Source organism: Gallus gallus, chromosome Z (assembly GCF_016699485.2).
Source record: "Gallus gallus isolate bGalGal1 chromosome Z, bGalGal1.mat.broiler.GRCg7b, whole genome shotgun sequence".
In the NCBI taxonomy this organism is placed as follows: domain Eukaryota; kingdom Metazoa; phylum Chordata; class Aves; order Galliformes; family Phasianidae; genus Gallus; species Gallus gallus.
In genome coordinates, this window is record NC_052572.1 from 38,736,724 (window position 1) to 38,763,590 (window position 26,867).

At 37.2% G+C, this 26,867-nt stretch overlaps 1 long non-coding RNA gene across 1 annotated transcript in view; it reads left to right on the forward strand.

Moving 5' to 3' along the window:
- Positions 1 to 26,867, forward strand: part of LOC112530624 — a 151,038-nt gene that overhangs the window by 101,888 nt on the left and 22,283 nt on the right. Inside the window, exon 4 of the long non-coding RNA XR_003072392.3 lies at positions 14,960 to 15,044. This is a non-coding gene — a long non-coding RNA (uncharacterized LOC112530624). The remainder of the gene's footprint in view (positions 1 to 14,959; positions 15,045 to 26,867) is intronic.

Genomic DNA, 26,867 nt, shown 5'->3' on the forward strand with positions numbered 1-26,867 from the left:
TGTGTATGTGCACGCAAATGTTTGTGTCTTGAGGAGGAGAGAGCCATGCAACTGGCACTAGAAGCGTCTGTTTAACTTAAAAAAAAAAAAAATAGCTTGACAAGAAAGGCGGAGCACTAATGATTTATTTGTAGCCTTGTGACAAAAAGTATGGAACATAAACATGCCACAGCACAAACGAAATTGAAGAAGGAGAAATTATTTTTACTCCAGAGAACCGGGCTCCCTAAGAAGCCTTCCCCAGCTTGCCTTCCTTATGGATTTCTTGCTTAGACACATTATACTGTCCTGAGTAATCCATAAAAATCTCACCCCACACTAGAAATAGGCAAACTTATTTTAAGATTTAAACACACACTTTCGCTATTAAATGAGCTTAGTGTTTCCTTTTCAAAAATGAAAGATGTGTAGGTTATGCCGGAATTTCTCAAGTCCCTTGAAATGAATGTCCTGTGAAGAAACTGCACTATTTTTTTTTTTTTAAGGTATCCTCCCAAAAATGAAAGCTAGGATGATTTTGAGACAAGCAAAATCGACTAGAGTTTTATACATGCCACAACTGAACTGCACCTATTTCTTTATTATTACAGCCTACAGTAATTAAAAAACTGTGAAAGAATGAACTATTTCTTCTCATCAGACTTTCGTCTTTAAAATTCTGATTCTTATTTTCATATAATAACTGGTCTTTTGTTACGTTTAGTAGTGGAAAAAATGCTTTTCATTGGAGGGAACAAAAGCAAAAGGGAAATAAAAAGCACAATTCAGGCATCTATTTTGCTTTCTAAATTTGCAAATTAAAAACTTGCAAATTAAAAACCATCACAGTTCGTAGGTGGAAAAGAAAACAGATGAACAAGGCATGAATTTTTAGAGCCACTACAAAACTAAATGAGATGGGAAGAGAATAGAATTGTGTTAGGACAGAAAATCTCTACTGTTGGAATTCTCTCACAACTGAGGGGGTTCTTCGTGCTGCAGAGGGAAAGCAATGAGTAGCTGGGTGTGTTTGTGGAACTGCAGCTGCAGGGTACTAACCTCTGTGCGGGGCCAGGGCAGGGAAAACAGAATTCTGGAAAAGCAAAGCATTTTTGATGAAAATAATTATTTTGCCTTATTTACTAAAATGTTGATTCCACTAAGTTGTTGCTCCCAGTTCCAGCGGCAGTAAAAACGTGAGCTGCAAAATATTACTGGCTGCAATTTCGCTTTCAATATGTGAATTAATTCTAGTGTAGTTTTAGCTAGAAGGATTTAGTCAGTGACATACTGAGGAAGGAAGAGATGTAATTCTCTCAAGATTTAACAGAAATCTGGTATATAATGAAACAACAACGAGGATGTATCCGCTATAATCAGAAGTGATTCGTTTATTTGATTTTTATGTGATTAAAATGCTATGAAATGAAATCTCTACAAGTGAAAGACAACATCTTGTGGTATTCTTATGTTCATAAATGTATGTCATTTGTGGCAATGTTAGCATTGTCACTGAAATGTAATTGTGCCAAAGATACAAGTCCTTGCTTTGGGCCAGCAGGTGTTCAAGAGGAATGTCCTCTATAAAATAACTCTGCTTAGCTTTGATAATAATAAAAAGCTGAAAAAGTTCAATAGTTGTTCTAGACAAACATCTAGATTGCATAATACTCAACTAAAGAAGGAAATAATGATCTCCTTTCACTAATGTCCTCTTCAAAGAGGCAAAATAAAATTTAGATATTTCAAAGCACTCTTGTAGTTTTCTCCAGGTTCAGGTAGTTTTTTAAAATCTGTTAACAGAGAAAAGAAGTAAGGAAGACAGAAAAAAGCAAAAAAAAAAAAAAAAAAAAAAAAAAAAAAGCCTCCAGAATTATAATATTGTGGTATCTCTAATCAAATAGAAAGTGCAACCTACAAAATGCAGTGAACATCCACACAGTATAGTGTGTATTTCTAATTAATGCCAACTTCCACTTCTACAGGAAAGTGATTGTGGAATCCTTTATGCACTTTGCTGAAGATGACATCCAAGAGCATTTGGTAGTCTGTCAATACTGTTGTAAAATACAGTTAAAATAGTAGAAGGATAAGCTCCTTTTATATAGAGGTTTTAAATTTGAGGAAGGAGATTCAGCCTGTTAATTCAGAGTCCTTTCAGAGGAAGGAAGCAACTAACATAGTCCTGCAGCTGAGGCATTCTTCTCACTGTCTCTCAGCTGCCAAAATGTCTAGTCCCCTGAAAAACAGCCTGTTACTATTTCTTAATCTGGGGATTCGGAACATTCCTTTTCCAATGATTTATCAGAACTGTGTAGGAAAACTGTAATTTTAAATGTCTAAATAAATCTCTGATTGAGATTTTTAGGAAAATATCTTGATTTATGCTGCTTCTTTCAAATTACAAGTTTTATACTTCAAACTACTCCTTTAAAGGCACAACAAAATGTGGTGTTGTTAAAAAATTCTTGTCCAACAAAAACATGCTTTTCATAATTTCCCATGAAATATTATTTTTTTTTGGATTTGTTATTTTTTTCAGAATTAAGTAAAAAAAAAAAAAACAAAAAAACATAAGTACCAGGAGTTTTCGTGAAACTGAGAATCTCATTGTTGCTCATCTTGATGGCTAAGTCATTCTTCTTAACGGCTACTGTGATATAATCAAGAAAAGATTTTACCTTGAAAAGGTATTCCTTTTTATCTTGACATCTGGATGTGGTTATGGCCCACTAATGCAGATAGTGAAGTCTTCAAAAACCCTGAGATTTGCACTTGGTCTACCTGCTGTTTGAGGGAACACTTGAATTTTCCAGATACATAGTGGCCTAAGATTCCACCTGATTTCTTTGTCCAACTGTGTTTGTGTGAAGATGAGTGCCTGGGTCAAAGCTGAAACAATGGTGTTTTCTCAGCAGTTCCTTATGTATGTGGAATTTATAAGCCAAATAAAATCACTGAGCAGTGTTATAGTAGTGTAAATCATTCAGTGATACAATCTGCCTAGAACTGTAATCCTTGTACCTAGTTGCACTTGCCATGTTGAAACTGACAGTAAGTATGAAGAGAACTTCAGTCAAAATCATACATTATTTTTATAACAGGGAAAAGTCACCATTCATGGAAACTGGAGGTGATTATGGAGGTAATTTGTTGAACACTGAGTGAGGACAGGATATACAAGGACTTTAATGGGAAGAGACTGCAAGTTCAACACAGTGAAAAAGATGTATAAATGTGCACAGCAGAGAACCCATTCTTTGGGCCACACTACCAATTTAACGTATGACAGTTGAAGTCTGAGTTCTGAGGAAAAGACCTAGTATGTCCATCACAGACTCTAATACTGTGTTATGTGATTTTCTTTCTTGCATATTGATTATCCATATTTCAACTAACTGGGATTCTAAAAAGCTGTTAGTGATGCAAAAACATCAAGGAAGGTGAACCATGTAGTTGATAAACCAGGGACTTAGATGTTGTTAGGTTGATGTTGAGTTACACACAGAATTTTGCGATACTAGCTACAACAATTCATAGATCAGTATAAAACAACAAAAATGTGAATAACCAATGATTCTGTGGTGGTCTTCACACACGTTTCCTTCCTTCTCCCCCAACTCCTGTGCCAGACAACAATCCATTTTCCACAAACTACATCTGAAACTGGAATTTTTGGGCTGAGAAGAATGACAGCAATGCTGATGGCACTGCTCTGGAGGGAGGAGAGCAGCTTTCTCAGTGGCATTGATCTGTATGCAGGCTGTCATGTTTACCTCAAGAGGACGGAGGTACTGTCTTCCTTGGAATGGAAGCCAGGCAAGTTGTCAAGAGATGACTGTCAATAACTATCCACCCTAGATTGAACAAAAGAAGTTGTTATGTACTATCTACAAAAGGAAAACTATGTTTTCTCATGAGGTGCTGTCCAGCTTGCATAGATACAACACATCTATGCACTTAACTTGTGTCCCTAGAGCTTACTCCTAAGGTGTCTTAATAAATGACCTCACTCCTTTTTTTGATTGGTTAACACTGAAAGCTGGGTCTTATGAAAGTATTTTCTGAGGAAACACTGAGAGTCTGACGATTAGCATAGGTGGCTACTTCTGTACAGCTATATCTGTAGTTATATGGTTGGCTTTTCTGTTCTTTTTTTGTTTGTTTGTTTCATCCAAAGCACTTAACTATGTACTCCTTTTTCCCTTTTCATGATCTAATTAATTATATATGAAACAATGCATATATGCATCGAGAAACTACATGTACACTCGTTCTCTTTAGAAAGATATTAGCACAACTTACCTGTAAATCCTATTTTTGACCTATGACTATTTCTGTATACACTTAGCTTTATCTGTATCATAAAGAGCTCCACAAAATGAATGGAACATTCCACTGCTCATTAGATTAAGCATGGCTATCAGATTCTGATGGGATAAAGTCTTTCTATCTCTCAGTGTGATTTGTCAAAGGGGAAGAGTACTATGCTTGGATGCAGTGTGGAAGGCAGACTTTGGCCTGCTATAGAAAATATTCTAATATAAAAATATTCAGGGCCCTAAAATGCTTCCTTCTGTTATTTGACAGTAGCTATCTGTATCTTGCACTTTAAAAAAGGAACAATTAAATAAAGAAACACTTTCTTAAATATCTATTTTTAACCATATTTTTTTTCTAAATTTAATGTAATTTAATCAATTTTATTGTATTTTATTGTATCTTATTCCTAAACTTTTTATGTGATGAGTAAAAGCTCTGGAGGAGCAGGCTCAAAGTGGCTGTCAAGCGGACTTTTTTTCCCAAAGTAAAAGGTGCTGACAGACAAAAGAACTATGTCATGAAAAATTTATAACCAAATTTCCCACAACAGAAAAGGGGCAAAACCACCTCACATATTAAATGCCATATCTTCATGCATATCTGCTCCAGTGCTGATTCAATGGCAAAATAACTTTCAAAATGTTTTATGGTCCAAAGCAGCTATAAAGTAGCTACACTTGTCATTTTAGCAGACTAAAATCAGAATTATACTAATATTCAGAGGGGTGACAGCAATATATTATCTTGTCAAGCAGGAGATCTGAGTTTGCAGGAATACAATGTAGGTTAGAGGGAGAAGCTCTATGAAGGATGCATTTAATTACATAAATAATAATAACAGTATTGATAAACTGTAGGACTAGTCTTACATGGTAGAATATATATAATAATGTGTGGATACATTTATTTATATTAATATAAGAAAATATGTATAACCTTTCTGGCAAATACCAATTCATATTCTAAGCTAATGTCCCATCTTTACATACCTTACAGCTCTTATTTGTGTAAATGTATTTCTCAGATTAAAATAAACCATAAGATACTTTTGAAATTAAAATAAGCTATAGGCTGATGGGCTCATCGCTGAACCCAGCATAGAAGGATAAGACTTTGGATATGCTCATTGATCTTAGTATGAATATGAGTCATTAATGTGATATGTCAATAAAACCAAGTTAATCTGATTTGGGATATAACAAGGAAGCCATTTCCAGTAAAAGTAACATAAGATTTAATGCTGTTGCAGGTGGTACTGGTGGCACTTTGTTTGAAACAGTGTCCAATTCTAGTTACCCAGAAAAGAATATTTAGATTTGAGGGAGAATAGGGGAATGAGTAGCTGGGAATTTTAGGAAATAGGAGATAATTCATATCCAAACACCCTAGAGAAATTTGGTGGGTAGGACTGGCAACATGAAGCCCAAAAGAGAAAGAACTGTATTCTTTGTTATTGAGTTACATACCTGGGAAAATAAATAAATAAATAAATAAATAAATAAAGGTGTTTTATGAGGATAACCACTGGAGAACAGACACAAATGCAGCAAATAAAGTTCAGCAAATTTGAATGCTTCCAACCAAGAGAAAAATAAGATTTTAGAATAGCTCTGGAACAGGGCTAAGGGAGAAATACTTGAATAGCTGTAGAATAGGACTAAGGAAGAAATACTTCAGCATGCCTTGTCTGAGTTCAGTAAATGTATGGAGAGATTTCATAGTGAGAGGTCTTGTGGAATTTCTCAGGCTTCCTCCGGATCTAACTTCTTGTTAGAGATTTAAAACAAGGTCTGAAGAGAAGTCCGTTATTATAACTGTCACTTTAGTGTTCGCTGATAGCTGATCCTTATTCTTTCCAAGTCTTATTAAATTTGGGTTACTGTTTGATTAAAGTTTGATTAAAGTTCACATCAATAACAATTAAAAAAAATCTTAAACAACAAAAAAGGTATTTGGAGGTCTCAGTTCTGTTAGTATTTTACAAATTATTTCAGTAGGCTTACAGATAACCCTTAACAGGTGCTGGATTTTTTTTTTTTTTTTTGGTGATAAAATTTTGTTTTTAATTTCAAATTACAATGGCATTAATATTTTTAATTATATCCCCAAAAGAATATGTTTTTTATAAAAATATCCAATTTTAGTCTTTGCAGAATTATTTATCTTATAGTAACAAAAATCAAAATGAAAGACTTTTTGCAGCAAAAAATTGGCTGTCAGCTCAAACAAACAAACAAAAAAATGTGCCACAATTTGGACTAATCATTATTTTTTTTCTTATTTTTTAAAGAAATTTTCAAAATTGATGTATTTTTGCAGATGATTTATGTTGTAAGAAAATACATTTTCTAGCAGGAAAATATTCCCGTGGTAAAATTTCTCCCAATTTAAAAAATGCTTTGACTAAGGAAAAGTAACTGTGAAATGGTTGCACATAAAACTCTATCAACTATGATAACTATACCCTTCTCCCCACAAAATATAGAAAAAAAAAAGTCTGATCCTAATCTCTTCCAGTTATTTTAATCTCAGATCTTATTTTTAATAAGTTATAGGTAGTGAGAGGAAAGGATGATCTTAAGTTTAGATTATCCCTTCAACAGGACTATTAAGCACTAATTGCTGCATGTGATATTAGGTTTTAGGCAAGAAGCAGCAATCTTATTGAAGATTTCTAGCTCTTTACATAACATGACAAGGGAATATTAAAACTCTTTAAAATTGCTTGATTCCTTCTTGTCTCCACTTATTCATATGCAACTTCTGAGAATTATCGTAAAGGAAGACACATGCATTTTCTGCTACCTGTCTTTAGGATATAAAGCTGTTTTTTTTTTTTTTTTTTTTTTTCTTAGAATATAGACTATGGAAAATACATTCAATGTTTGACAGAATATGGTAGTCATTCTCTATCAAACGAAAAATAAAATCTGAGACACAATCCTGCCATAAAATAGAAAAAAATGTAAAACAGGGAACAAATGGAGGCATTTATATTTGTACACATGAGCCTACTTCTATACATCTGCAATTTAATCTTACATGTCATGTCTACTCATTAGTTCACTGACTTCTTGCAGTTATTGTAACAGCTGGGTTTCAAGACACACTGAATTTTGAAGAAGATATCTTTGCCGATCATCTAACAAGGGCATTTCATGCAAAGAGGAAGACTTGGACAAAAGCACTGTTAGGCTTACAGTCCATGTCATCATATTATGGCTGGATGTTCTTTGGAAAGGCATAAAAAAGATATTTATATTAAATAGAAAGCTTGTCATAATTTTTATGTAGACAATTGTGCAGTTTTAAACTCTAACACTTTTGAGCTTGCAGGTTTGAAGTCTGAAAGATATTTGGAGTTTCTTAGGAGAAAAAATGGCTTTTACTCTGTTGCTGGACAACAATCTGCATTCAAGGGAAATGGAAAATAAGTAGAGGTGTCTTTATATGCAAACATCCCCTATTGATTTAAAAATCGAGCTTGGCAAAATACAGAGTAGATATTTAAAATGTGCATAGTGCATGAAATTACCTCACATTATGGGTAATGCATGCCTTGTAGCAATTATGTCACTTATGCTTACACTAATTAAGTGTTGATGTGTGAGCACTAAGTTGCAATGATGTTGTTAACTAATGTACATAAATATTCCCTTTAAACTGTAATTGCGCTTTGCCATAACTTAAAAGAAGATATGCTCAATTGGAAGTATACAGTTATATTACCTTAAGGAAGAGATTACAAACTTCAGACTGTCAGTAAATACAATGGTTGAGTTCTGTATTTTAAGTTAAAGGGGAAAAAATCCTTTTGTCATGGAGATTACAATATACAATCCTGTCAGGAAAATTTATACATTACCCATATAAAAGGACACTACTGCTACTCTGGATAAAACCATTCAGCCCACAGGAGCTGAATATTCCAAACCTGAAGGATACAATGTGACTTAATCCACAATTTATCCCCAGTAGACATAAACTGTACAGAAATTGGATTGAAAGAACAGAGATGATCTTGGGAAAATTTGTAGTGTTTTGTTCATCTACTAACACAAGATTGATGATGGCCTAAAGTTAATATGGTTTCATTTAGGTTTGGACTTAATGAGCTATAGTAAATAGGGTTACATCAGGCTGATGATCAGTCAGTTTTAGAGCTAGTTCTTAATGGTTTCATCAATGACTTGAATGTAGGACTTGAAGGTATACTAAGTTTGTGGATGCCACAAGCTGGAAGGAGCTGTTGAGTCCCTTGAATGCAGTGAGGCCTTGCAGACTATTTTGACTAATTAGAAGACTACCATCATCATGGCATGATTTTTAACAAGAATCATAGAAATACAGAATCACAGAATCATAGAATCACGAAGGCTGGAAAAGAACTCCAAGGTCATCCAGTCCAACCATCCACCTACCACCAATATTTCCGCACTAAATCATATCCCTTAGTAGCACATCTAAACATTTCTTGAACAACTCCAGGAGGGTGTTCCAACACATTCCAGCACCTGACTATTCTTACAGAAAAGAAATTTTCCTAATATCCAGCTTGAACCTCCTCTGGTGCAACTTGAGGTCATTCCCTCTAGTCCTATTGCTAGTTATGCACAAAAACGTGCTGACCTTCGCCTTGCCACAACCTCCTTACAGGTAGTTGTAAAGAATGATAAGATCACCCTTGAGCCTCCTCCAGACTAAATAGTCTCAGTTCCACTCAGCTGCCCATTATAGGACTTACACTCCAGAACACTCACCAGCTTTGTTTTCCTTCCATGGACACACTCAAGGGCCTCAATGACTTTCTTGTAATGAGGGGCCCAAACTGAACACAGTACTCGAGATCCAGCCTCACCAGAGCTGAGTACAGTGGGATGATCACCTCCCTGGCCCTGCTATCAGCACTGTTTCTGATACAAGCAAAGATACCACTGCCCTTCTTGGCCCTCTGGGCATTCCCTGAGTTATATCAGCTCCAGTGCTGATACTGGGCAAGGGAAGGTGTTGTCATGCTCTGCTTTGCACTAAGTGGCCTCACCTTGAGCACTGGGTACAGGTTTGGGTGCCACAATAACACTGTTACAGTATGTCCATATGAAGACAGTGATGAGTCTGGAGGGCACAACATATGAGGAGCATCTCAAGTCACTCAGTTGGTTCAGCTCAGAGAAGAGGATGCTGAGGGGAGGCCTCATGACAGCTGCAGCTCCTCATGGGGAGAGCAGAGGGGCAACACTGAACTTTACTCTCTGATGACAGGAACAGGTCCAGAGAGAATGACATAGAGTTGTGTCAAGGAAGGGTCAAGTTGAGTGCTCTTCACCAGAGTATGGTCAAGCCCTGCGACAGGCTCCCCAGAGCAGTGGCCAAGGACCCAAGTTGCTGGACTTCAAGAATAGTTTGGACAAATGGTTTAAATTATGTATGGTCCTGTGTGTAACAAGAAGTTGGGCTTGATGACCCTTGTGAGTGCTTTTCAACTCAGGATATTTTGATTTTAGGATTCTGTGGTTTTTAACACAAGAAGTCCCATCTCTGTTCACCTAAAACTGAGGCAAAGAGAGATTCAGATTGTGCATTGTCCAGAATTCTCTTTTTAACAACAGCAGCTGCAGTGCCATGAAGCCACAGAGAAATTTGGTCCTTAGAAACACATTTCAGATCATTGTAAGCTTTATAAAATCCAGTTTTAGAAGACAATTAGGTCATTTTAAAGAAAAATATGCAATTGTGAGCTAGTAACAAAAGTATTTTCTTTATGGAGTATATAAGAACATATTTATTTGCTCAAATAAGAAAATGAGCAAAGAAAATAATGGTCTTACAATTATAGATAGTGACACGTGGGACAACAACTGCTGTCTAATATACCTCAATTATAGGGAGAAAACTAATAGGGGAAAAAACGAGATCTTCATATGTTAAATACTGAGAACTATGTGAAATTCAACCTCCACGTTCAGAGGCTGGGCTTGTTCTGCTAAGGCTTTTCAGCTAAGGAAACCTTCTCCAGTTAGGAAGTCAAACATCCTAAGTCTAAGAACACGTGTTTTGCTGCAGTTGTAATTCATAGCTAATTTGGGTGAAGCCTCATATATTTTAACTAAAGCTACGTATGAATTTTTAAGTTCAAGGTGGACTTTCTAGAGGTAAAGAGAGAGTAACCATACAACTTTTTCAGTCTAAAAATGGCTTTTTAACAATACTCAGATTAATGGCAACCTTCAATAACTTTATTTACGACACCAAAGAAAGAAAGAAAAAGATTGGAAACCTTGAACGCTGTCATGAAATAGAATTGTCTATCATGGAGTGATGGCATCAGTGGACAAAGGAAGGGCAATTGATGTTGTCTATTTGGACTTATGCAAGACCTTTGACACAGTCCCACACCACATCTTTATCTCTAAATTGGAGATGTATGGATTTGAAGGCTGGACTATTCTGTAGAAAAATAGTTTGTTGGCTGTGCAGCCAGAGGCTGTGGCCAACAGCTCTATGTCCAGGTAGAGGCTAGTTATGAGTGGTGTCCCTTAGGGGTCCATCCATGGACCAGTGATTTTTAACATCCTTATAAATGACCTAGATGGTAGGATCGAGTGCAACCTCAGCAGATTTGTTGATGACACAAAATTGAGTGGTGCAGTATTAAAAATAGAAGGAAGGGGTGTCATCCAAATGGACTTGGACAAGTGAGTCTGCGTGAAATTTTCAACAAGGCCAAGTGCAATATGCTGCATTTGGTTCAGGGCAATTCCAGACATGGGTACAGAGTGGGAGAAGAACTAATTAAGAATAGTTCTGCTGAGAAGGACTTGGGAATCCTGATGGATGAAAACTTGGATGTGAATCAGCAGTGTGTGCTTGCATCCTGGAAGGCAACCACCTCCTGGGCTGGTTCAAAAGAAGAGAGAGGATTGTCCCCCTCTGCTGGGACCTTGCTGGGCCCACCTGGAGTACTGCATCCATGTTTAGGGCCTTCAGCACAAGAAACACAAGGAGCTGTTGGAATAGGTCCAGAGGAGGGCCCCAGAGATGATCAGAGGGATAGAGAACCACTGTTATGAAGGAAAGCCTGAAGGAGCTGGGCTTTCTCAACTTGGAGAAGAGAAGGCTGGAGGAAACTTCACTTCAGGCTTTTACTACTTACAGAGAGCTTATACAAAAAATGGGAGACTGACTTTTCACATGATCTTATAGTGATAGAGCAAGGAAGAATGTATTTAAACCAAAAGAGGGGAGCTTTAAATTAGATATTATTTGGAAATTCTTTGCTCAGAGGATGGTGAGGCCCTGGAACAAATTGCTCAAAAAAGCTGTGGAAGCTGTGGACATGCCACATCCCTGAAGGCATTCAAGGCTAGGTCAGATGGGACCCTGGATAGCCTGATCTGGTGGGTGGCAACTGTGCCCATGGCAGGCAGGTCGGAACTGGAAGATCTTTAAGATCCCTTCCAACCTAACTCATTCTATGATTCCATGATTTTTCAACCACCTCTAACAGTAGCTAAAAATAGTACCAGCAGCATTGCCTGCCCTCCAAAATCAGAGTGTATGAAATAGAATGACTCAGCTTCAAACAAATGCTGTTTAGAATACAGTTTATACACTTAAAACTTCAATGGTTGTATGATCATATCTATTAGTACAGATAGGTGTATCCATAAGATAGATATGTTGATACGTACTTCTTGAGCTTGCAAAGTTGTTATGTACACAGCAGATAAAAATAAAACACTGAAGTCAAGAGACAAGCCTTGCAAGTCTTAAATCCGTCAGGGATCTCGTGTCCCCAGTGGCTTGTGGGAATATGTTTCAAAGCTCATAGTAGATGCATAACAACTAAAAGCCTGTTCTCCCAGGAATTTTAACCTACTGTAAGAGATGTCTGGAGGACTGGAAAGAACAAAAAATCTATTTTACCAAAAGATGCAATGCTCCCACACATATGGTACATAATTTACATGGAAGTACTATCGTAATCCACAATCAGAAAATCTTGATGGATTGAAAGATTCAGAGAAGCAAACAGAATTTAAAATACTTCTGTTACAAATTAAATTATCTAGGCCTCTGTTCTGGTTTAGAAAATGGGCTTTAAAACTGACTGATTTTTTCAGGCTAAATATTTTTTTGTCAAAATTTAACACTGGATTTAATTTAAAAGCAAACAAAAAAATAAAAAAAATATCTAATTTCAATTAAGCTTAAAAAATTAACAAAGATTTTCTGCACTGTATGTTTTGGTGAGTCATCACATTCATTTGTGATTTATTCAAAATTGTTCAGCCATCTCTAACAGTAGATATTCCACGATGAAAAGTTCATTCATCTCAAATCAGTCTATGATTCTATTATTGTATTGCCAGTATTTGCAATAACTTGAAAATGAGTTAGGAGAAATTCCCTTTTCTGGAGAGAAAAGAGTGGCCAAGATGAGACAAAATGTCTGAGAGACAGAAGATCCACAGGGAAGAAATTTCATGATACATCTTACTACTGCTCTAAACCAACAAGCACCCTTTGACTCATTGCAGCATTGGCTATGAACAACATAAGCAGAGCACTAAACTGACAGGCTTCACATCCTCCTGGCTGAACAATCCTTGGTGTATGTTATCTTAGTCTGGTCTACTAATAGCTTTGTTTCACAGTTGGAGTGTAATTTGTCTTAACTTTTACTCCTGGGTAAGCTCAAATGATGGAGAACAGGCAGCAGAACTCTAAAAATATTTTTCTTCAAGATCATCTGCACATTACCAGCCAGAATTGAGGCACAAATACATACCAAGCAGAGTAGCAAAAGCCCAGAAACACAATGTTCAGCCTGTGCATGTTGAGGAGAGGTCTTCATCATCATCTCTGAATCAGAACAGAAAATTAATGGGGACTTTCAGAGGCCTTTCTTCTCTATTGAGGAGGAACAGGCCATAATACTCTAGATCATGGAGTAATTTATTTATGTCCTTTTCACAGAACAATTTACTCACTCTCTTGTTAGCCAGAAAAGAGAGGTAAAAGAGCCATGTCTAAACTCATCCTTTCCTTCCCATCTTCTCATTTCTTCCACATTAAGATCCAAGTTGGAAAAATGGCCTGTATGGGAAAAGATAGGCAAGTAAGGACTACCATGACTTAGCTCAAATTTAGTAATCTTCTGTAAAGGTAAATTCCTTGTAAAGTAATTATGTAAACTCTTACTTCATTTTGAAGATAGGGACACTGAACTGAGTCAGTTCAACTAATAGCAGAAGCAGATCTAAGGTACCAATTTAAGCAACAGCTAATGTTTTCCAACTTGCTAGGCATGAATGTTATATGTACTTCTGTAGTATCATATGTCTGATTTCTACAGTAATCCAATATGAGTGCTAGAATGTCTGTTGCTGTTAGTGGTGCACCCAGTATCACAGAAAATGCCATACAAAGATGACTCAACTTATGAAGCTGTGGCAAGAGAGTCTATTGTAGTTTCTACCTGGACAATACCAATTACAAAATACCGAGCACCCTCTCTGCCCCTGCCAAATAATCTTGTCACACACAGTAACACTGCAGATTCTTTAATCTCATGCAGCTTGGAATGGTTGAACTGGGAGTACCACTGAGCATTGTGTGGGCTTGTCACTGGCCTTGCATACACGTATATTTGCATATTTTACTTATACATATATAATAATACTTACAGTGTATACTGGCTTTACTTAGTTATGTGCTTAATAAACCAGGTATTTGGATTCTTCTGTGCTTAGCAGTTTCCTTCCTTCATGTTGCTTACAGAGCAAAGAGTAAGATAGAGGTATGCAGTTTGCGTCTTATTTTGAAGCTTATCTACTTCTCTTTCATGCTGTTTTGGGCCAATAATAAAAAAAAGTACAAATTGTTTGTTTATTCCTATTTTTTTTCCTTTTACTTGCTTGCCTCTTCCAAAAATTTGAGTGATAAGACACCACGTAGTGGAAGAAGTAAAAGTTTGTCATGCTGGGGCAAGTTATTTAATCTGTGCAAACTCAGCAAGATCTAAGGTCTGAAGACATTGCCTCTAAACAGGCACCTGTCATAAAACAAACAAACAAACAAACAAAAACCTTAATGGTAGCTAGTAAAAGGTATCTGAGATGGCATGTGGTGATTTTGAGTGATAAAGAGTTGTCTAGTTTTAAAATTTCTAACCATAGGAAGTTTCAGATATTAGAATACAGCAAATGTTTGTGTGTCATAAAGCAGTGGGCAAAACATCCTTAACAGATGTCACAGAAAAAGCAATGTGAAGCATAGTCACGTTTACAAGAAGAGATAGTTTTTCTGATATATATATACATGTGAACCACTCAGGTAAATATTAGATTTTTTTTTAACTTTTTAAAATTTAAAACTTTTTTTTGCTCTTTCAGTGAAAATTCAATTACAAATGGAAAAACAACAACAACAACAACAACAACAAACACTAGTATTTGAAATTCCAGCCTCAGAGAAACTTTCAACAATGGGGAGGAGTAAGAAAAATTATGATCATACTCATATTGGTAATTCTAACAATTCCATAACCTGTGATTTTTTCCCCTCTTTTTATAACAGCTTTTATTTTGTGTATTGAAATATCTTGCTGATATAATTTTAGAGAAGGTATTATTTTTATCTTTTCTTCCTCTAGTTCTCAATGTGAGATTACAGTAAACTAACCAGCACCTTTGAAGCCTTCTGTTGCACCTTTGGAGCTTGGCGTCTTCACCAAAGAAGTGAGTATCTGACCAGATCATACAGTGATTTCTGTTTTCTATTATGTAAGTGACATCTCTGCTTTTTCTTCTGAGCAAGTGTATAAATCTCCTTTTCTCATCTTGTCAGGTCGGATTACAACTGGATGACAATGACAGTGCTCCATGCAAATGTTAAATCCACTCAATCTACTACATACCCCAGATTTTGTTTTCTTTCATTGCCTCACTTCTGCTTCTCTTTCTTTTCTCAGAAAGGGAGTGGAGTTTTGAGAGGTCATAAAGGCAAATACAGTAAAGTCAATGAACTCATGTAGAATCAGCTTTATTTCCTTAGCTGCTACCACCAGCAACATCTAAAAAGGCTTTCCATGGGCAACCAGATGTAATCTAGTTGCCTGAAAAATTTCCATCGTGGCCAGAAAAACAAGTTTTGCACTGAATAAGTGAATAATAGTAAAAAAAATTAATTGGCCATTAATAGTAATTTCAGATCACCTTGAAGTGAATGAGAAGAATTTTAAACATTTGACAATCCAATCTGAATGATCACTACTTTTTTGGTAGGAATACAAAAACTCATCTATCAAAGATACATCAGGAGAATTTAAGCTCAACCTTCTGCCCTTTGATTGTGGCATCAGGATTCAGCTCGTTACTTCAATGAAGGCAAAGCTCACTTTTGATTTAAAAGGAATCAAAAATCTACTTCACTTTTCTGAAGTGATGAAATACTGGGTTTACTCTTGAACTAACTGGTGACTAGGGCTCTGTTACTTTGGTGCTGTTTTATAAAAAAACAAACTGGGCCAAAAATGACATCAGAGGTGGATATAGTATCACGTACTTTTGTCATCTCCTTCATTAAAGGACTGAGAGTTATAAGAACACAATATTACATTGTTACTGATGTATACTACCAGCATTCATGTGCCTGTTTTTCTCTTCATAAGAAATACAAAGTAAAGTGATGGATTCTTTACTCTACTTTCAGGAAAAGCTCTATCTATTCTGTCTTTTTCTTTTGTTGTAGTCTTTGCTTTCTTTTTCCCCTGAAGGAATTTATTTTAATATTCTGCTTTGTGGCTTTTATCATTCATTCTTTTTGACATAAAACTATGCTCAGCTGACACCAATGAGCTTATAAACTTTGTTCATACTGTCACATTTCCCTGCTGTCATCAGAGAAAAGTGAGTAATCTCCAGTGAATAATTTGTTAAATTTAGCCTCTTTTCCCTCCCAAACTACATGATTTCCTCAAAATGCAGCTATTATTAGACACTGCCACAAACACTGTTTTTCTATTCCATTTATTAAATATGAATATTCAAGATTTGAGCAATTTAGTTTAGTAGCAAGAGGTCAGGAAAAGGACAATATTGTATTTCTGTTATTACTATTTTTCAGAAGTATGTGAGTGAGTTAAGAGCTCAAGTTGTTGCTGTGACAGTTACGATGAAGACTGAAATTCAATTTCTCTTCTAGTAGTCATTATTTATCTGCTCTTAACATTCTTATAGAAATTGCCTTTATGTCTTTTTTTCCCATGCATCTCATCTTAATACTTGTTGTTGTTGTTTGTATATTTGTGTAAATCCCATTCAAATATTTTTTAGTTCCAAACTTGGACATTTTTTAGTTTGCATGAAAGTCTGATTTCTGTGAGATGTATGGAGATCCACAATATTCTTATTCCAAGACTCAAATCAAAGAACCATAAGAATGGTTGTTTTATTGCAGTGTTCTAAAACTTCATAAAAAGTAAAGACAAACTGAGAAAGGAACTCAGTACGTTGTGAAGATTCCACATTTTCTTCCCCTGTGCAGGAAAGAATGTAATTGTAACTTGGTACAAAATCTGATGTACCAAATGTGTGTACAAACTTCAGTTGATTCCTTATTGGGATATGTCAAGTCTTTTAAAATAAATCAAGATTAAAAAAAAAAAAAAAGTAGCAAAAAAAAAAAAAAAAAAAAAAAAGATGTGAAGGAGTCCTAATTCTGTTAAATAAGCTGCTATATGTAGAGCTTTTTTTTTTTTTAAAATGTTAGAACAATATTAAATCATAGTTTTAAATTTTTAGTTTTTCAAACAAAACCAACAGCAGCTCAAATATAATGAGACCACTCCTGTGTTTTGAATTATAATACTTTCAGCCTCTACTGGAAATATACAGACTAGTACAAGTAGGACTGTATTTGCTTTCTTTCATGGTCAGATGATAGTAGTATGCAATGAAGTCATGCTGAATTCATAATATATATATTTCTACTCTTTCTGTATTGCAATGTTACCAGCAGAAATTACTGCTACTAATCACCTTGCACTTTCACTATTAAATTTTGTCCAGACCTTGCATACAATGCTCCTAATGATATCTGAGAGTGAAAATATGCCTCAGTCTTGCTGGCCTTTTCTGTGGTGAGTGCTGAAGTCTTTATAAGAAGGAGAAGATAGTCTACTTGTGAAAATCAATGGTGTGGAATTGAATGAACTGAATAAATTACTGTACCAGTCCTCCTGACTAAGGAGAGTGAGTCTAGCTCTAGTCCTTTCACACAGGCAACATCTCCTGGGAAGAAACACCATGAATTTCTTTGTGATGTGGTGGGATGTCTGGTATCCATGATAGTCATCTCTGCATAGAAGAGGTTAGCCACCCTTCTTGTGCTTGGGAGTTTGTGGGAACTCTGATTTTTGAGGTACCAGCCCTCAGGATGGAGTGAGTGTCTGCTCTATCCTGCCAAGCTGGATGGGGAGTGTTCTCCTTCAGTTTTGCAGTTCTCTTGGTGTTCTGACAGTGGGGTAAATTGCAAATTACTGTCAGAAAAATAGGAAGAGAAAATTGAATACACTGGTGTTTGGACTGCAAGGTAGGGTGCAATGTATCCAAACTGTAACACCATAGAGGAAGGCAAGTTGTGGTGCCTTTATCATCTGCTTTGCAACGATCTACAAGTAACCTTTAAAATCTGTCTTGTATAGGTCTTAGCACCATTCCTCTTTGGCAGTAGATTGCTGTTACCTATTACCTTTCTGCTTGAAGAACTGACAGTAATTTCAAATCTAGTCTACTTAAAAATCAGTTTTAAACCCTTCTGCTACTATATTTGTTCTCCAGAGACATCCAATGTTTTTAATTGTCATTTTAATCTGAGCTTTCTGTAGCTGACTGAGTGACCTATAAAAACAAACAGTCAAACAGAAAACACACACAGACAAAAACCCAACAGGAGAAACAAGTTAAAAATAATGAAAATCATAAACTAGCTGAAGAAAGAAGTACTTTCAAGTACATAAAGTAAAGAAAATGGAAGCATCATTTTCTCTGGTCTCTTTTGATTCTAGATGCCTTTGGTGCTATTTGTAACAGTAGGCATTGAAAAGCATGTAGACAGTGTGATCTCTAAGTTGATGGTTTCTTGAAGGGTCTTGAACCCTTTAAATGGTCTTGTGTAATGTACAAGATGCACACAGAGAAAAATAGCAGAAAAACAGAACTTAGAAAATAAGTCTCCAGAGGCAAGTGCAATAACTAACACCCCAACTACTTTTGAAAAGGATCTGAAGCAGTACCAGAAAATTAGACCAGTCAGTTTGACATCAATTGTTTAAGTCTCAGAAGAGTTTTTAAAAGAATAAATATGGATATATTCAGAAATGTACAGCTTGAGAATAGACGATTTGTGTGATAGAAGGATGGGGCCATAGCTTTAAGTAATTTGTTTATGTGGATTTACATGTAAATTTGGAGTATACATTTGTATACACATATTCACTGGAGAAGAATGGATTTGATGGATGGACCACTCGTTAGATAAGGAATTGGCTGGATGGTCGCACTCAGAGAGTTGAGGTCAACATCTTGATGTCCCAGAGGAGCCTGGTGACGAGTGATTTTTCTCAGGGATCAGTGCTGGCACTGATGTTTTTAAACATCTTTGTAGGTGGCATAGACAGTGGGATCAAGTGCACCCTCAGCAAGTTTGCAGACAACACCAAGCTGAGTGCACAAGCTGGTGCAGTTGACACGCTAGATGAAAGGGGTGCTATCAAGAGGTACTTAAACAGACTTGTGAGATGGGCTCATGTCAACCTCATGCAGTTTAACAAGGCCAAGTGTAAGCTCCTATATCTGGGTTGTGGGAATCCAAATACAGGTTGGGCAGAGAATGGTTTGAGAGCAGCCCTGAAGAGACTGATTTTCAGCTGATGAAAGACTCAGCATGAGCTGTCAATTTGAGCTGGCAGCCCAGAAGGCCAACTGTATCCTGGGTTGCATCAAGAGAAGTGTAATCAGTAGGTAGAAGGAGGTGATTCTGCCTCTCTGCTCTGCCTTCATGCTCTCATGTGGAGTACTGCTTCAAATTCTGGGGCCCCTAACACAAGAAGGACATCAGGCTGTTGGAATGGGTCCAGAGAAGAGCCATGAAGGTGATCAGAGGGCTGGAGCACCTCCCCTGTGAGGAAAGGTTGAGAGAGCTGGAGCTCTTTGGCCTGAAGAATAGAGGGCTCTGGGGGGACCTTATAGTAGCCTACCAGTATCTGCAGGGGGCCTACAGGGAAGCTGGGGATGGACTTTTTATAGGGGCATGAAATGACAGGACAAGGGGAAATGGTTTCAAACTGGAAGAGAGTGGATTTAGACTAGAAATTACAAGTTACACAACATGTCTGACATAACACTCACTCCATATGCTGATAGCAGGGAAGAAGTTTTGTCTGTTTTTCAGAAGATGCTGAGTTAGAACACATAATGCCCAGCAGAAAGATGAGAGTAATTCTGCAATTTTGTTGTCTTCAGGAAACACAAAAGTCATAAAATTGGGTTGAAGATTGCATTTTAAATAGCCCAGAACTTTCCTATGTCATTAGAGACCATGTATAAAAATCAGATTTCTGTTCAGATTTTCAGTATTTAAGTATTTAAATATTTGTGTTTAAGTGCTGGGAAGTACCCAGAAACCTATTAATGGAAATTGCCATATACCAGTAAATGTAAATTGTTGATGTTTTTATTCTGCAGCATTTGTCATCAGAACTATTAAATCATACTGTTTTGTCATGCTACACATTGAATTTTGTCAGTAATCAGAATTCCATTTGTGAAACATCCCTGTGTGAAAGTATTTAAAAGCCTGGCCTGGACATATTCATAAAAATGATGTGGGCAAAATATGGCATTTTCTACAGCATACTGGTGGTGCATGTAAATTTGGACTAAAAACTTGATGCAGTGCAACAGCATCATGTATCCCTTTCTTTCACTTTCTCTTTTCCCTCACCTCCCTTCTGAAAAAGTCCTAGATATGAATATTTTAATTTCTGTTGGCCTCAGCTGATGAAGTTACTATTTGGATCCTTGTGTCCAAGAAGGTGAGATTAAGTCAAGAGATTTGTATATTTGCAGGTAGCTCCAGTCCAAAATGCCTGAAATCTTCTGTTTTAGCTTCAGTTTGTTGAAATTCACCACTTTTATAATGTGTGAATAACTATACATTTAAAAGAGCATAATACTGGTACCTGTGTCATATAGAGGTTCATGTAACTTAGTGTGACATAGGCTCTGAGCAAAGCAGACTTTGATACATGCCAGAGTGATTTCTGAGCAATTCCTATGATGTTAGAAATTTATGCCTAATCTCTACTAGTTGAAAACAAATGCCTTAAACAGCATCTCTTGACCCCACCACTCAAACATATCAGTACTGTGAAATTTTGATCTAATAAGGGTGAAAAAAAATAGGTGTGAGTAGCCAAGTGCCATGTTTTAATTAGCTTGTGCAATTTTTTTTTTCTTTCTTCCTTTTTTTTTTTTCTTTTTTTTTCTCCTCTGGAGCATTATAGTGTGGAAGGCCCTGCTTAACTGGGTTGTCTTCTAGTGTAAGACTGGAATCTGTAGCTTTTTAAGATGTAGTTCATGTTGCATTACCTACTAAGCCCTTCCTATCTGTGTCTAACATAAGCACAATTCCACAAATTCCCTTGCATTAAGAACTTTATTCCCTGGTGAGTATCTGCTACTTCTCTTTCTTGGCTATGAAGAGCAGAGGCTACTGTGCCTCAGCAATGCATGACAAATGAGGAAGAAAAGAGACAACAGGAATTTATGTTAGATTCCTCAAAGTCTATTGTCTTCTGGTGTAACTTCATGTCCAAAAGAGAAGTGCAGGTTACAGACTTTGAAAATCCTAGAGCAATAGTCTGAATTAAACCTGCCTATCTACTTAATTTCCTTGTCTTTACTACTTCTTTTGTTAACATCTCTCTCTGTGGTATATATTGTGACAGTCTGACTGCTCCTTTATGCTTTGTGTAGGTTCTGACAACTTTTTATTTTTTTTTCAGATAAAAACAGAAAACCACTAAGTGTATTAAGGTTGAATAATATATCCTAGCCTACTGGTCAGATGGAAAAAATAATAGTCTGACTATTAATGAACAACTGCTTTCTCTGGAAGCAGAAGAAAATAAAAGAAAGGGTAGAAAGCAATCAATGTGTTTTCTTTTGGATGCATGTACTGATTTTGAGTACAGGATAAGAAAGTAGGTTTTTAAGACTCGTATGCTGCACCTGTTATTTCCAAACTGCTTCTACACCACCTGGTCCCCTGCACAGTAATTTATCATCATATGAACTGGATTCTTAGTAATGTTAATTGCACTTCCCAGGTAATCTGCTATAGTGCATGACCTGCCCTTATGTATTTTGGACACTCAAGGCTGCTACAAAATGTCCTAGTTTCACTCTTACCCCAGAGAGCCATATGCCCCCTCAAAGCATTCTGTGCACTGCCCCTTCCTCCTGCTTCCATCTTCTCAGGGCTGATCTCCTGCCTCTGCTAGAAAGGCTCAGGGGAGCCGGCACAATCTTTAGACCTGTTACAACAGGGACCATAGCATGTATTGCACAAAACCTGCATACCTGGCACTGCTGTGTTCTTGCCCAGAAGGTGCTTGACAGATGCAGAGTCAAGCACCTGGCACTGCATTTTTAAATTAGTTACTAAGGTCCCCGGTGAATTTCAATCTGACCTGAAAGCTTGAGAGCGACCATATGTCTGCTCTCCACAGCTGAGGTTACTGCCTTTGGATTCAGTTGACTCTTCAGATTTGAGTAGTCTAATTAAATCTGCCCACTTCTTCACATAGATAATTATCAGTCTTTCTATTACTCATGTTACTGGACAACGTCCCCTCTCAATGACTTCATCCATTTCAGACAGGGACAGCAGGTGCCAGATTGCAAACCAATGCTGTGTGATACACGGTATTTCTATTGCTCAGTGCTTAGAGTTTCACCTTGCCCCCGAGCTTTAGCCTGACGGGGATGATTGCTTCGGCCTGCTCTAATAAGCTCTGGAGCATGAGTAGTGATAGTGTGTCATTGCTTTGGAGGAGCAGTTTAAAGGCAATGAACATTGTTACTCTCTGTATATAAGGGCTGGCTGCAGCGAGAAAAAGAGCAGATTTTATGTCTGCTCTTTTATGTATCAGTTTTCAATTTCAACAAGTTTATTAAGTGCTTCTTAAGCTAGGCTGCAAATTACTAAAAGCACATCAACACATAGCTTAATTATATATGCCACCTTTTTCCTTATAAGGAGGTTCAACACAAATAGGCAGCATTCACTACTATTTACTGATGGCAGCAGCAGCTGTGTAAGAAAGGCACAGTGGCCGCTGGAAGGTGCATTTTGCATTTATCTTCAGCATACTTTGTAGCCAGAGAATGGGTGGGGGTAAGTCTGTTTTCTTTCTGAAATTGTAAATTACATGAGAAAAAAAGAAAAAATTGAAACATGAATAGACGAAGACTTTTTTTTATTTATTGCCAGGAGAGACCCATTAGGATTCAATGGTGTGTTTCCATGGCATCCCAGAGACATAAACAGAAAATACAGGCTAATGCATTCAGTAAGACAGAGATTTTAAAGTCTAATGCACTATCTAGATATATATTGCATATGCCCACTATTTGTTTATCTATTCTCTACGCTGCGGTGAGATGGAGAACTAGCTAACTATTTCAGAGCTCTAATAAGTACATCAACAAATGTTCAATACTTGTGGGGAATATATATTGAGAGAATTGTTTGGTTTCCTTTCAGATTCCTCTCATTGATCTCCAGACCTTGCTCCATTTTGCTACTGTTCTGGTGTTTATAAGTTTCTACATGATATTTATGGTTAGGAAATCCAAATAAAATTTGGATATACAGTTCTTCAGGCCTGGGTCCAGCTTAATTCAGGCTTTCTAGTGGGCTAAGCATCCCTACCTGTTTGCTGAATGCTTTGATTTTCAACTACAGATGTTAAAGCTTATGACATTTTTCCCTCCTCACTTTAAAGGTTTTTTTTTTTTTTTCCCAGTGTTGAACAAAAAGCCTAGACAGTGTCGTCCTGTCATCCCTGCAATCCATAGTTCAGCTTCAGTGCATTACAGTTATAAAGTGCTTTCACAACCCAAATGTTATAAATGCTGTGAAGCTGACTGTACCTCCCCTGCCATCAGATTTTCACCTGTTTATCTGAAGTTTGAGTGTAGTTTTTAGTAATGCTGCAAGGCAGGGAAGGTATACCAGAGTGAAAAATTACCTTGGAGACAGCATTTTAGGCTGTGATTCAAGAAAACGTTAACAAGCATGAGGTCTTCTGGCCTGTGAAATATGGTGTAGGACTACTGTTGCTTGATTCATTTAAAACTCTTATAGATAGATTGCTGGAGAGCATCCCATAAGGCACAGTGAGCCTTGTCAAACAGACAAATAAGAAGGACCCTTTTGCATAGAAGTTCTTTTGAATGGGACTTGCTTGAATAAATTCCGTGATCTGTATTAATTATCTGTCATCACTTAGAGATTCTTGATTTTGGGAAATACTTTTCAGTGATAAAGGGTTTACTAATCTCACTAGTTCAGAAACAAGACACTTCTCCATGCTGTTGTTCACTCAATATAAAATATTGCAACCTCTACTCAGAAAGTAGAAGCTTAGGTAATTTACAAACTATATGACATGTCAAGTTATAGCTAACAATAAATAACAATAAATAAATAACAGTAAGATCTAACTGTCATTTGTTCAGGTTGATAACTCAACTTGTGTCCTGGGTTAGAGGGATTGGTTATTGGTCTCTGATAGCATTTTGGGCTAACAGATCTGAGATCTGGGTCTGTCAATAGTTTATGGGCTGGTTTGGCCTAGTTCCATGACTAATGGAGTGGAGGAACCCATGGACCCATGCCCCAGAAAAGGGAAAAGGGGAAGGGTAGGGAGATGGGCCTAAAAACAAAACAGTGGCAATGATCTGTGAAGAAACAAATTAATTTACTAAATAAGATACTAGAATGCAAGATAATACAGTATAATACAATATAATTAGAATTGAATCTAATAAATCAAATAAAATGAGCGAGTGTCTGAAAACCAAAGGCCCTACTCTAATGCTGAAGCAATATGGCTAGAAGCAGAGACAAGACAGAAGATCAAGAGGGGAAAGTCAAGTGATCTACAGAGAGTTTTTATTTTTCCCCCTGGGCAGAAATGGTAACAGAACAGTGAACAGTCCTCTGGGAGATATAATTCTCTTCTGGGATAGGTACCTAGAACTGGAGCATTAACACTTTAACTCTCAGCACACCACATGACGTTATCATGTAGAATACCTATAACAAAAAATCATAAAACCATGACAGGAGACAATTCAGATGTGCTGTGTGTTCTCATTCAGGTCAAGGTTTTTTTCCATCTCTGAGCTCTGGGGTCTGAATCTCTGAGACCAGTGTAAATGTTTTTTTGAGTAAGTATCATCTTTGAATGAAAAGTTCATATACTTGAAATATCTCAATCACTATTAATGGCATCCTTCTTCAGTACTGTGTCACTGTTCTATGGCAAGCCATCAAAGAAAGATTTGAGCTACTTTGCATACAGTTACTTACATCTGCTGTTGAAAAGGGGAATTTGTGTTCCCTGGGAAAAAAATGGAATATGGCAAGGAGAGGAAATAACTCAAGACACTTTCTCAGGTGGCCTCTTTCCCATAAGATCAATATGTTTGAGAAAAGCTTTGAAATAGATATTGAAGATAGTTTACATTAAGGAAGACAAAAAGAGAGAAGAATATAGAACTGGAAGGTCACAGTGAAATATCAGTACAGTCCAGAGGTTTTCTGCATAAATTCTTGGCAGAAAAATTTGGAGGTACTATTGCAAATGTTCTGAAGCATTTTTATATCAGATTATAAAAAGAATAAATTCAGTTAAAGTAAAAAAGGTCATGTGGGAAGTCAGGGAAACACAAAAATTAAAAAACAATGTAAGAGCAAAAACTTGAAGGAGAGCTGAAAGGAGTAGAGAGATCCACACCCGCAAGCAGATGTTGAAATTCTTTACCATTACTAATTTCTCATTTTATTGTAATAGTTTCAGAGAAGAAAACTGCTCTGAGCAGACATGATCTGACAAGGCATCGACTGCATTTTTAGTGACATAGTGTCTTAGCTTCAGCTGTCATAGAATTGTTTTCCAGAATGCCTGGTATGATGTTATGTTTTAGTTCTAGGAGAAAAACAATGTTGGCAACACACTGATGCTTATAGTTGTTGCTAAGCAGGGCTGTATGGAGCCAAGACTATTTACAGAGAAGGGCCCAAGGAGCTGGGAGGGAACGGGTTTAGGACAGCTGACTAAAACTGGCCAAAAGGATATTCCATACCATATGACATCAAGTAGCAAGAGTTTTGAAGAGGGTGAGAGTTTATCTCATTCTCCTCAGCTGCTCGGGAGCTAGCTGGGCTTCAGTTGGAGGTGGTCAGCAATTATTTGTGCATCACATGTTACATACACTCATATACATACATATAGTCATAACTATTTTCCTTTTCCTTTCTCTATCTCAGTAAATAATTTTATCTCAGTGCATGAGTCCTAGTTTGTTGGTTTTTATTTGATTCTCTCCCACATCCCACTGGAAAGGTGGGAATGAGTGAATGATTGTGTGATGCTCAGGCGCCTGCCAGATTAAACCATAACAGTCAGTATGGCGCCTGACTTGAGCCTTGTTGCAGAGATTGGAGTGACCACAGGACTGGTTGTGAGGATCATGGCTCCTACAGAGCCCCTCAGAAATTTTAGAGTAACCAGAGGGTCTGTTAAAAAAGCCAGAGCAATTGCAGGACTCATTGAAGGGGCTCAAGCCGCCACAGGGCTCACTGCAGGAGCTGGAGCAACTGCAGATCTTGTTGAGGGGGTTTGAGTGATCACAGTGCTTTTAACAGGAGTTGGAGGGACTGCAGGCTCATTGAAAGTGTTAGAATGACCACAGTGCTTGTTGCAGTACTTGAAGCATACAGGACCTGTAGCAGGAGATGGAGGAACTGCAGGAGTTGTCACAGAGTTTGGAGCTGCCACAGGGATTGTCGCAGGTTTGGAGTTTCAGTTGCATTGTTATCAGATTCAGAAATATTTTCTTCCCCTTGAGGATGCTGTATAGTACTGGACAGAGCTCAGTAGGCATAGGCCAGGCCCTGGCACACTGCTGTGATTTGTGCATCTGTAGTATTGCCAGGCTGACAACAAACCTTTTCCAAGGTTTGGACAAGGAACTGCTGGGTTTGATATATTTGTTTCTAATGGTCCTTTCCTGCCTCTTATTTGAACTCTAACAAGAAGAAACTGATTGTCCCAGGACACCTCAGTGTGCTCGCTTCTGTGACTGCTCACAGTCTCTGTTCTTCCCGTGGTCTCCTTGTCCCTGCCTGACTAGAGTCAAGCCTGTGGGAGCCTTGAACTGTCTGGCTGAAAAATTCCATTATTGTTTTTTTTTTTTATAGCTCTA